At 44.9% G+C, this 12,412-nt stretch overlaps 1 protein-coding gene across 6 annotated transcripts in view; it reads left to right on the top strand.

Annotated features, from left to right (window-relative positions):
- OSBPL5 (oxysterol binding protein like 5) overlaps window positions 1-12,412 on the top strand; it is a 219,433-nt gene that overhangs the window by 21,505 nt on the left and 185,516 nt on the right. The window lies entirely within an intron of this gene.

Here is a 12,412-nt window from a genome sequence, read left to right as displayed (position 1 = left end):
AAGGAGGAGTCAGTCTATAGCTAAACTGGTGGCTAATTGTGGCCATCTTGACTACTCAGACTACTTATGCAGCTGTGCCTGATTGTACTCATACAGCTTCACCAATCCCATCCAACCCCATTTGTCTGTTTGTCTGTTTGCCTTTTTTATCATCCTCCACTGTGAGCTTTCTGAGGATCAGTTTATACAGAGTCTAACACAATGGGACCCTGATCAGTGATAGGGACTTCTAGGCACAACTGCAATATTTAGTAGTAATAATAATAATTGCATGAATGATCAATCATTCTTATCCAGGCAGACCAAGGGGATGGACCGGGATGCGGGGATGGGCTCAAAAAGGAATGAGTTGCTATGTATTTGGCGATAGCTGGAATGAGTGATAAGCATTTTCGTTGTCTGTAGGATTGTATGAGCACTTTCCTTGATTCATGTGCTGTTGTATTTTCTGTGAGTTTTGGGCTGTACTGTTTTATTCAGGGAATGGGCAACTTCTGCTGTTGTATTTCATGAGCCTTTCACAGATGTCCTTCTCTGCTTAGGGGAAAGCATGTTTATCTGTCAAATACCTTGGTACTATCTTGTGCTGTGATTATTTGTGTTGACACAGCAGACCTGTGGTGGGTAGGGAGGTTCTCTACTACTTTTGTTGGTGGCAGATGGAAAAAGGAAGGTGTGTACATTATTCTAGCCTAGAGGCAGCAGTCATTTACACTGCTATGAGTTGGGCTGGTTTGATATGTCCAATTTTATAGCTTTTTTGTAGATGTATCATTGTTCCCAGTATTCCCTGGGCTGAGGAAGGAGACGGTCAAGTTCACATCCAAGCGGATGTGCTGGAGCAACTTAGTGCTGGCTGCAACCATGAAACTTTAAAAAAAATCTTTTAGTCTCCCCGCTTGTCTCCTCCGACAGGCTCCTGTGGCGTAGTAGAGGGTGTCCTTAATTCTCGGCCAGATTGTCAGCTGCATTGAGTTTCCACGTGGGTTAGCAGATAGGAGAGAAGTCAGTTAGAGACTCCCTGATTCTCCACCTGGTCCTGGTTCAGGTTAGAATAGCCTGAGAGTTGCTTTAATCTGTGCCAGCTGGCAGTGGTTCCCAAGGGACTGTCCAGTAGGTGAGGAAAGTGCTCTGACTGCATCTGTTTCTCACAAGTGTCATGACTGTCCTCACCACAATATATCTCTGCACCAGCAGCTGTAAAGGAAGGTGACATAAGCTATTCTGGCTCTGTACCTGCTGCGGGAGACTGGAGATAGCAACAGATTCCATCCCTTCAGCTGTACAAAGGGGACAGCCCAGGGTAGAGTCTATGGGCCTCTACTTCTCCATCTTTGGCAGTACAGAGGTGGGACTGAACTCCGTGTATTTCATAACACAGCAGCGAGTTCACATGGAATGCATGCAGGCGTGCACACAGCAGAGGAGATAGCACTCCCTGGGGATAGACAGGTTTCAGAGTAACAGCCGTGTTAGTCTGTATTCGCAAAAAGAAAAGGAGTTCTTGTGGCACCTTAGAGACTAACCAATTTATTAGAGCATAAGCTTTCGTGAGCTACAGCTCACTTCATCAGATAGACAGTTCATGCTGGAGGAAAATAAGTATTACAGAAAAACATTACCCGTAACCCCAAAGGAGTATTTGGGGCCAGAGCCTCAACTGACATGTCTGGGTAAGTCCATCACTTCAGTGGAGCTGTGTTGATTTGAACCGTCTCAGGCTGTTGCTGAATGTGCCACTACACCTTTCGTGTTTGGAGAACGGTCGCGTTCAGACAGACAACTTGCTTTATTTTATCCACTTTTTCCCATTTAACAAATAGAATTGATTCAGTGTTTGTAATGGTGGGGGCTGAGCTGCATTCATAATACGATTCTTTTCCAAGTACATTGTAATTTGGGGGATCTGGCTCATCCATATGAATTACTCTATTGTGCAGAACAAGGTCATTCCTCTCTATATCCCTGCCTTCTTTCTATCTAACCAGACACCATGTCCCCCTGGCATTTTGTTCAGTGCCTGTGAAATCATTTTCAGTTCACTTCATATTTAGGTTATATGTTTCCCCTGTAATTGGTGCGAAGGGCATAGAGAAAAATCAATGGTCTGTTTTGTGCTCTAAAATATGCTGTAAATTGTGTTATCATTGTTGATTGCATATTGTGGAAGATAATATCATACCCAGCTTTTCGATAGCATATGTGATAGCTAGAGGCCCCTAACCCTCATGGGCCCTATACTTCCACTAAGTGTTCTGGTTGTACTCAGTCAGGCACATTTTCATATATATATTAGCACTGAGATATTCAACATCGAATATAAATACTACATTCATCTGTGTGATATAGTACCATACATATTGTATTCTGTAGTACAATTGGAAGTATAAATGCATGTGTATGCATATAGAGACTCAATACTTATATGAAAAAGAATGTTCCATCTCGAACTGACTCAACTGCACCCACATGGAGCACTGTTGCCTTCATGGGGTTCCACGCTGGGCCAGAGGTCAGCTCCTGTATATTAACTCACAGGAATGGAGCCTAAGGGCTGGTCTACACTGGAAACTTACGCTGGTATAGCTACGTTTCTCGGAAGTGTGAAAAATCCACACCCCTGAGAGATGTAGCTATATCAACTTAACTCCAGGTGTACACAGTGCCAGGTGGGATGGAAGAATTCTTCGTTGACCTACCTGCCACCTCTTGGGGACGTGGATTAACTACTGCAATGGGAGAACCCGTCCTGTCGCTGCTGTGAGCGTCTATGCTGAAGCACTACAGTGGCTTCTGAAGATACCTCGTTTAAATTATATAACCAGTTCCATATTTTGCCTTAAAAAAACCCTACTTGTCTGATAATAATACTTGGCTTTTACTGAATATAGCACTTTAGATCTTCAAAGCATTTTACACTCAGTAATTAATCCCATAACACCCCAGTGATGCAGGGAAGTATTGCCTCTAACTTGCAGAAGAGGAAATAAGAGAGACATTAAAATGACTTATCCAAGGCTATACAGAGAGGACAGAATTGTGGTTTTCCCTGAAGAGGGTGCTGGGGCCCTTTCCCCCAGTGAGCTCACACTAGAGGCATTATTCTCCTGCCTGTGCCATGCTGGAGAACACAGGAGGGAGCTGGGGAAGGCAGAGGCCAGCTGCCAATGGAGTCAAGCTGCCAGGGTCCAGGTTGCAGGGGGCATCAGAGCTGGTATAAATGCAAAGGACATTTAGAGCAGGCTGGAAAACAAGGAGTCTGATTTTGAAAAATTTCCAGGTTTCAACATTTGTTTTCGTTCTGCATTGGAACAAAAAGTAGACTCACCAGAGATGTGGGAGATCCAGGTTCAAGTCTGCCTGATTAAGAGCAGGGACTTAAACCTGTCTTTCCCACGTCCCAGGTAAGTACCCTATAACCAATAGGCTATAGAGTCTCTCTCTCTCTCTTTCCTCGCCTCTCCTCCCCATTCCTTGCCAAAAAACAAAAGCCCACCATCAACAATAATTCTGGACCTGAGAAACCTTACCAATTAAGATTGTGTCAAACTGACACATTTCTGTGAACAGTTTCAGTTTCAACCGATCAGCATTTCCCAACCAAAAAAACCAACATCTTGTTGAAAAAAATTTCCTACCAGCTCTAAGGGCATCCACACAAGACGGCTTTAGGCTCCAGTAGACTTTGAGGCCTGTGTTGTTGGGACTACACACCCAATCTGTTATTTGGGAAGGACAAACCCCTAATCTACGGAGAGAATGACTTATGGGGCAAAAGTTTCCCTCTTATACCTCCTTCTGGAAGTTTTCCCAGGGGAGGGGTGATCTAGCCCATGGCATTTTATACATATTTAGGCTATGTCTACACTTACAACTGCCAACATTGAAAGGCTATGCATAGGGACACACCCTATAACTACATTACTCGAGGAGAGATCTTCGGAGAGAGTATGTATTAAAAGGAAAAGCATTTTGAAAAATAAAAATAAATAGGGCCTACCCTTCCTGACTAGGGACTCATTTGGCTAGTAGGTATGAAGCAGAGGGGGGATTGAACTGTACCATATGGGTCAGATATGGGCCCAATCTGTACATATGGAGCAGATATGTGCAAAATCCAGGTTTGGTCCCAGATCCCAACTTTCTCAAAGAATGGAGGTGTTTTGATATTAGGTCTGTTAGCTCAGCCCACTATGGAGACAAGTTCTAGTTTAGATCTTGAGATATGGTTTGGCCCATCTCTGCTACTGAGATTGTGGTGCATCAGCACATCTAAAGAGGACCCTTGTAGGCATTTTCTGCTGGTCTCTAGATCAGAAATCCTCAAATTCTGGTCCAGGGACCAATGGGGCAGATCATTTTCTGGTGGTTCCTAGAGAGCTAGCTAGTTGCATTGTGTTTGCTCTCTGCCTTATTTCCAGCTGCTAACCTCAATAAAAAAGAATTAAAGTACATTAAATGTTTTCCTATTATTACTCTTCTATGTAATCAGCTGTCATAGGGATGTTCTGCAATCATGAATGGAAGGGATGGTGACCTGTGCGGTCATGACAAAAGGGGAGATTCTTTCATGGACCATCTCTCTATGGAAGCTACTAAGCTGGAGATCCTCTGCCCCAGAGAGTAAACAGTCCAAGCAGACTGTATGGCATAGCCTGGGTGAAGTGACCGATGCAACACAAAGGAGGACAATGCAAACTGGATAAAGCATATATCCAGACAAATTGGTCTTTATGCTTTAGACAGACAAAAGCTTTGAGGAAATGTCAAATTCTTTATAAATACCATGCAGTGCATAGCTGGTTTTTCCCTGCATTTTGCTGGCCTGGCGGGTGTGATCTATTCAACAAGAGAATAGACTTAAAAAAAAAAGAATACTATCACTGTTGGCCTCCTGTTCTTAAAAGTAGCCATCTGCACATCCCCAAGCCCTCAAGGAATGGGTTGTCATTATCTTCCACACATCGCAAGTGCATCTAGAATGTGTCCACTCAGCAACCTGGGAAATCCTGGAATATTCCATAACTGCCAAGCACACAAGTGCAATCCCAGAGCTGGCAAATTTGTATGAATAATTCTACTGCTCTATAATGTGGGCTGGAAATAGCAAGGCTAGCTCCTTACAAAGGCCACAAATACATCATTTTGAAATGTCAGGCCTTTGTTGCCTAAAATAGGCTTTTTGTCTTCTTTTTCATGAATGCTACACAAAAAGTTTATTTTTCTTTAGAACACACAGTGTAATTGCCACCAGAAACAAGAGGATGGGTGGTTCAGAAGTTAGAAGGAGCCAGCTCACAGTGGTTGGGCTCAATAAGGACTAAATGCTCCTTCCCGCTCACATTTAGACAAAAGAAGCCTTAAATTCAATCAGATTGTTGTGGTGGGGTGGGCCACTGGGGTATGCCCGTGTCAGCTGACTCCGGCTAGCAAGGCTCAGGTTGCAGGGCTATAAAATTGCTGGGTAGATGTTTGGGCTGCGGCTGGAGCCTGTGCTCTGGGACACTGCTGGGGGGGATGGGGGTGGAAGGTTCCAGAGCGCAGGCTCCAGCCAAAGCCCAAATATCTACACTGCAGTTTTGCAGTCTGATCCTCGTGAGCCTGAGTCAGCTGACACGGGCCAGAAGCAAGTGCTTAATTGCAGTGTAGACATACCCTGAGAGAATGCTCAGGAAGCTCCATTCACTTGGCCTGGGGTGGAATTCTACTCCACGGTGTCGCTATGCACTGCAGTATTGTGGGGTTATGGATATAGCAAAGATTTAGCGGGGAGGGGGGAGCAGCTGCTATGCAGCTCCACAAACCTAAGAGCCCTTTATTGGGGTTGTACAGGGGTTGGAGCCGCTAATATAGCCCAGGGACAGCAGTAGTGTCTTTCTAAATGACTGGATTCGTAGAGTGGATTCTTGCTTCTTGCAGTGGCTCCTCTGTGTAGCCCACATTTATCCGGATTATGCATGAGAATGTGGTGTGGTCTACATCAGCATGAGCTGAGCTTTTCTAAGTACCCTCAGTTCAAGACTCCTTTCAGGGACTTAAAATAACTTGACTGTGAGCGATTTCTGGATCTGGATCCAGAAATGTTGGCTGGCGGGGAGGGAGTGGTGTCAATGTGCGTTATAGGAAAGATTGTCCCAGAGAAGGAAGGAATCCTAGGTTAGGGTCCAGATTCAGTGAAGCGCTTACACATGTGCTTGATGTCCATGGAAATTAAGTAGGTGCCTAAAATTAAACACGTGCTTAAGAGCTTTGCTGAATCGGGGCTTAATGTCCTGCACTGTTAAATCTGGAGAGGACTCTTCATCACTGGTAATGGAGTCTGCAGGTGCTCCAAGGCCATTGCAATAGGTGGTGTTGTCCACAGTAAGAGAGGCCCCTGAGTAGAGAGGCACTAGTGGGAAAATACTGACTATAAAGACAGAGAAAGGTTTCAGTGGCAAGGTGTAAATGCCTCGTCTGTGTCCTGTCAATTAATTTCTTAATCTGGAATCATTCGCAGAGTTTGTTTATATAAATAAAGTGGGATTACTTGTGTGAATAAACTGCTCACCAATGTCAGTAAAGGGGTCACAATCTGGCCCCAACTGACAGCTGCCCTGGTTTAGTTTAGTTGTATGTCTCTGTCACGTTTCTTCTGGAGAATGTACTGTGTGAACTGGAAGGTTTTTAACCTGTCAAGACTTCAGCTCAGTGTTTGTGCTTCTTCTGTGACTGCCACATCAGCATACAGAGCATCACACTTTATGCTGCTTTGAGTGTTGTTAATGCCACCGAGTATTGCAGAAGAAACATACGACACCAAACGCTGATCTTGGCAGCTAAGTATGCCGGGAAGGGCAGATTTTCATCTCTAATTTAAGCATGTACATATATCTTTTTGTAGATTTGTGATCTTCTGGATTTTGTTTATTGATTTAATTTAAGAACAGTGGGTGGGGGCAGGCGGGATGGTTTTCTGTTCTCCTTTCCCTTGCTCTTTCAGGCAAGCTCCATGAATGTTCGCCCATGTGCCGCTCCCTTGGAAAGATGGCCAACCCCTATTTCCATCGAACAGGTATATTTCCTAATCTTTGGGAGAGGGCCGAATATCAGCTCTGTGCTATTCTTTAAACAACTGAGCAGAGTAAAGCAGCTGTGTCGTTTTAAATGACAGGGTATCCGACATCCAGAGGAGGGTGAGACAGGCCACTTTGACTGAGTTTGAAGTGTCATTTTCAGAAACATTGTTCAAGTCCCCATTTCAAATATCTGCATATATTTCCAAGAACTGGAATTTGAACAAAGGGTTCTATTTCCAGAGTACTGTGTGTGTGTGTGTGTTGGGGCGGGGGAACAAATATTTCTGGGAAGAGGCTAAATAAAACAGCATCTTGTCACAGAGAGATTTTCTGAGTTTGGCCTGCAAAAAGAGGATCTTTTCCTATCGAGTACAATGAATAGAGCTTGTTGGAGACTGACCTTTTCTCCATGTGCAAACAGTATGAAAACTACATTTAGATGGACCTTCATTAGCTCAGTGTGTGTTAATTAGTGAGGTACTATGTTGATCTTGACATGAATTCATTGGCAAGATAGATATTACTTATTATGCATATTGCAGTAATGCTCAGCAACTGCCTATGAAATCAGTGTCCTGTTCTGGGGGTAGACACAGTCCTTAGTTTACAATCTAAACTGTAATCCTCCAATCCAATCTGCATGAGCAGACGCGTAGGCAGAGTCCTGTTGAATTCTACTGTAAGGCCCATTCACATAGACCAGTTTGCATGATTAGACCCTAAGAGATTAAAAGACCTATGCTCCAGTGAGGAAAAATACAACACATATTGCAAATATGTTTCTGAGGAAAAGAGCCAGCATACTTGGGGTAGTTAATACACTGCACTGTAACTTCTAAATCCTTGATTTTTACATTTTTTCTTCACCCTGGCTTTGAGATGGGAATTCACTCCTTCACCATTTGCTCATACCTTTTTAGAGCTGTGCATAGTTTTAGCCATCTGACACATCCTGTTTGATTCAACTTAGAGCTACACTTCTACAACCTTGCACAGACTCTCTCTGAAAGTGTATATGTTTGCAGGCCTTTCTGTCATGCTCATCATCATAGTATTTGAGTGTCTGCTCTTATGGAAGATGATCCTTGCATATGATGCAGTTAGAGAACAATTTTGGGGAAAGTGCTCCTTTCTGTGGTAGGGTTCAGGAACAGACAAACTACTTTGGGGAATGTGAGCGCTGCACCCTGGCAGATTCTCTAGGGGAAAATGCCACCAACTGCTGGGGCTTGGTCCAAAACGAGTTGAAGTCATTGGAAAGACTGCTGCATCAGTCAGCCCCAGTGCATTGCAGTTAACAGCAGTAGCAGAATTTTATGCATACGTGCTGTGTGACTGGTACCTGATAGGGGGCTGTATGTGTCACGTATAGGATCCATAGAAGCAAATTCTCATACAGAGCAGGGAAAGCTCAGTGCTAGCATAATTTGAAAATGTTCTGTTTTACCAACAGCTTGAGTGTCCTCATTTTTCTAAGGTCAGGCCGACTCATTTTACATTTCACTAGAACATGCAGTAACATTGACTGATAACCTCAGAACATCCCATTGCTGATGTAATGTGAGCTGATTTACAATTAATCAAATGACAAGGTTTTCACTGAACTCCTAATGGATAATGATGGAGCATCTCTTCTCTTGTCTAGATAGGAAGCAATAAGCTGAACACACCGGGGGAAAAACACTCTGATCTTATTTTTTCTATTCTGCATTGATTTTGTTTTAAATAGCTTCCTTTTTTACCTCAGCAATTAGCAAGTAGAAAGTCAGTCCTGCTGGGGTGAAGCAGGTTGGGGTAGTCTGAGTTGTTGCTTGTCAACTCAGCCTTGCACAACACCCAGGAAAATGTATGACTTTGCTCCATCTGGCTTACTGCTCCATCCTCAGTGGGGCTCAGATTGAGTTAAGGAGCTAAGCCATTTGCTGTGCCGTTTGACCCTCACTGTTCAGCCAAACACTGTTAAAAACTGATTGAAAACATGACTCTACATTCGGTTTAAAGGCAAGGAAATAGGAGCTAAGAATATGATACTTTTGCAACTGCGAGGCCAGAATTTTCAGAAAGGTTCGGCCCCCATGCTCAGGAGCCAGATTTTCAGATGAGCTCAGCTCCTTTGAAAATCTGGCCATTAGCATTGCAAGGGGAACTGCAGGGCACTCAGCACTTCTGAAAATCTGGCTCTCATTAAGGTGCCTAAGTGGGATCTGAGTTCTGGTGAGAATCTGGTCCCATTTGTTAAGCGCTTGAAAATCAGGCCCCCAGAGTGTACTTTTACCATTTTATTTATGCTCAGACCTCAACGTAAGTGTGTTTTCTTTTGCTCTGTGAATGCAGTCCTATTGTGATTATGGTTGTGAACTCTACAGGATTGCCCTAGAGTCTCCAGGAATTACAGATTAATCTTTAATTAGAGATTATGTCATGTGATGAAATCTCCAGGAATACTTCCAACCAAACTTGGCATCCCTAGTTGTGGTCTGTATTACTGAAATCTTGTCAAAAGTAAATTTACTTTTGCTTGATCTGCATTATCAAACAGAACACTCTGTTATTTCTCAACCCCTTCCTTGGGGCTTCTCAGCACCTGTTGTATCCAGACTGGAAGCTCCTTGGGGCAGGGACTGACCTCATTTTGTGTCCTGTATAGCATCCAGCAAAGATGCGAAGAACTACAAAAGAATGTCACAAAACTGGGTGACTGGGCAACAAAATGGAAGATGAAATGTAATGTTGATGAATGCAAGTAATGCACATTGGAAAACATAATCCTAACTACCACGACCACCGCTCCCAAGAGAAGGAGGCGGGTGGTGGTGGTCGGGGACTCTCTCCTCAGGGGGACTAAGTCATCTATCTGCCGCTCCGACCGGGAAAACCGAGAAGACTGCTGCTTGCCAGGAGCTAGGATTCGCGATGTGACGGAGAGACTGCCGAGACTCATCAAGCCCTCGGACACTACCCCTTCCTGCTTCTCCACGTGGGCACCAATGATACTGCCAAGAATGACCTTGAGCGGATCACTGCAGACTAAGTGGCTCTGGGAAGAAGGATAAAGGAGTTTGAGGTGCAAGTGGTCTTCTCGTCCATCCCCCCTATGGAAGGAAAAGGCCTGGGTAGAGACCGTCGAATCATGGAAGTCAACGAATGGCTACGCAGGTGGTGTCGGAGAGAAGCCTTTGGATTCTTTGACCATGGGATGGTGTTCCAAGAAGGAGGAGTGCTAGGCAGAGACGGGCTCCACCTAACCAAGAGAGGGAAGAGCATCTTTGCAAGCAGGCTGGCTAACCTAGTGAGGAGGGCTTTAAACTAGGTTCACCGGGGGAAGGAGACCAAAGCCCTGAGGTAAGTGGGGAACTGGGATATCGGGAGGAAGCACGAGCAGGAGCGTGCGAGAGGGCAGGGCTCCTGCCTCATACTGAGAAAGAGGGACGATCAGCAAGTCATCTCAAGTGCCTATACACAAATGCAAGAAGCCTGGGAAACAAGCAGGGAGAACTGGAAGTCCTGGTACAGTCAAGGAATTATGATGTGATTGGAATAACAGAGACTTGGTAGGATAACTCACATGACTGGAGTACTGTCATGGATGGATATAAACTATTCAGGAAGGACAGGCAGGGCAGAAAAGGTGGGGAAATTGCACTCTATGTAAGGGAGCAGTATGACTGCTCAGAGCTCAAGTATGAAACTGCAGAAAAACCTGAGAGTCTCTGGATTAAGTTTAGAAGTGTGAGCAACAAGGGTGATGTCATGGTTGGAGTCTGCTATAGAGCCCCGGACCAAGGGGATGAGGTGGACGAGGCTTTCTTCTGGCAACTCACGGAAGTTACTAGATCACAGGCCCTGGTTCTCATGGGAGACTTCAATCACCCTGATATCTGCTGGGAGAGCAATACAGCGGTGCACAGACAATCCAAGAAGTTTTTGGAAAGTGTATGGGACAATTACCTGGTGCAAGTGCGGGAGGAACCAACTAGGGGCAGAGCTCTTCTTGACCTGCTGCTCACAAACCGGGAAGAATTAGTAGGGGAAGCAAAAGTGGATGGGAACCTGGGAGGCAGTGACCATGAGATGGTCGAGTTCAGGATCCTGACACAGGGAAGAAAGGAGAGCAGCAGAATACGGACCCTGGACTTCAGAAAAGCAGACTTTGACTCCCTCAGGGAACTGATGGGCAGGATCCCCTGGGAGAATAACATGAGGGGGAAAAGAGTCCAGGAGAGCTGGCTGTATTTTAAAGAATATTTATTGAGGTTACAGGGACAAACCATCCCGATGTGTAGAAAGAATAGTAAATATGGCAGGCGACCAGCTTGGCTTAAGAGTGAAATCTTTGCTGATCTTAAACATAAAAAAGAAGCTTACAAGAAGTGGAAGACTGAACAAATGACCAGGGAAGAGTATAAAAATATTGCTCGGGCATGCAGGAGTGAAATCAGGAAGGCCAAATCACACCTGAAGTTGCAGCTAGCAAGAGATGTTAAGAGTAACCAAAAGGGTTTCTTCAGGTATGTTAGCAACAAGAAGAAAGTCAAGGAAAGTGTGGGCCCCTTACTGAATGAGGGAGGCAACCTAGTGACAGAGGATGTGGAAAAAGCTAATGTACTCAATGCTTTTTTTGCCTCTGTCTTCACGAACAAGGTCAGCTCCCAGACTACTGTACTGGGCAGCACAGCATGGGGAGGTGACCAGCCCTCTGTGGAGAAAGAAGTGGTTCGGGACTATTTAGAAAAGCTGGACGAGCACAAGTCCATGGGGCCGGATGCGCTGCATCTGAGAGTGCTAAAGGAGTTGGCGGATGTGATTGCAGAGCCATTGGCCATTATCTTTGAAAACTCATGGCAATCAGGGGAAGTCCCGGACGCCTGGAAAAAGGCTAATGTTGTGCCCATCTTTAAAAAAGGGAAGAAGGAGGATCCTGGGAACTACAGGCCAGTCAGCCTCACCTCAGTCCCTGGAAAAATCATGGAGCAGGTCCTCAAGGAATCAATTCTGCAGCACTTAGAGGAGAGGAAAGTGATCAGGAACAGTCAGCATGGATTCACCAAGGGCAAGTTATGCCTGACTAATCTAATTGCCTTCTATGACGAGATAACTGGCTCTGTGGATGAGGGGAAAGCGGTGGGCATGTTGTTCCTTGACTTTAGCAAAGCTTTTGACACGGTCTCCCACAGTATTCTTGCCAGCAAGTTAAAGAAGTATGGGCTGGATGAATGGACTACAAGTTGAATAGAAAGTTGGCTAGATTGTCGGGCTCAACGGGTAGTGATCAATGGCTCCATGTCTAGTTGGCAGCCGGTATCAAGTGGAGTGCCCCAAGGGTTGGTCCTCGTGCCAGTTTTGTTCAATATCTT

This window comes from Lepidochelys olivacea (genome assembly GCF_965140295.1).
Source record: "Lepidochelys olivacea isolate rLepOli2 genome assembly, chromosome: 6".
In the NCBI taxonomy this organism is placed as follows: domain Eukaryota; kingdom Metazoa; phylum Chordata; order Testudines; family Cheloniidae; genus Lepidochelys; species Lepidochelys olivacea.
Note: the sequence above shows the minus strand (reverse complement) of the source record. Positions and strands in the feature narration are given on the sequence as shown.